The sequence below is a fragment of the Mesoplodon mirus genome (assembly GCF_964341445.2).
Source record: "Mesoplodon mirus genome assembly, chromosome: 5".
NCBI lineage: Eukaryota > Metazoa > Chordata > Mammalia > Artiodactyla > Ziphiidae > Mesoplodon > Mesoplodon mirus.
In genome coordinates, this window is record NC_138980.1 from 119,709,471 (window position 1) to 119,709,957 (window position 487).

Sequence of the window (487 nt, forward strand, 5' to 3'; positions counted from 1 at the left end):
GCCTCCAATTTCCCCATGCCTACCACCCGGTCAGATCACACCCTAGTGTACCCATTTTTTCACCAGAAAGCTTTCCTATGCCTGCCTTTGAGTTTCTGCCAGATTCAAGGAGGTGGTGGTGGCTGATTCCCTTGCTATAGCAAGCCCTAAATAGCCTCTGCTATAGTCTCTGTCCTCATTTGTATAGTCTTTATTTCCACACTTTCAAGAGAAATGAATCTCCTCTTGCTCTACTTGCCAGAAAATTGATTATATTAGTTCCTCTTTTCCAATGGTGTCTGTAGGAATTGGTTGAAGGGTTGACTATAGTAGCATCTAGATAGTTGGAGGGTTTCTACATTTGTGTGAAAGTCGCCTTACAAATATTAGTTTTATCATTGTCTTAAAATATTTTTACTTCCTACTACTTGTAATTGGATGTGTTTGCCCATCTCAGTAGCATTAAAAAAAAATCAGAGAAACAAACTGAAGATACTAAGGAGAGTTT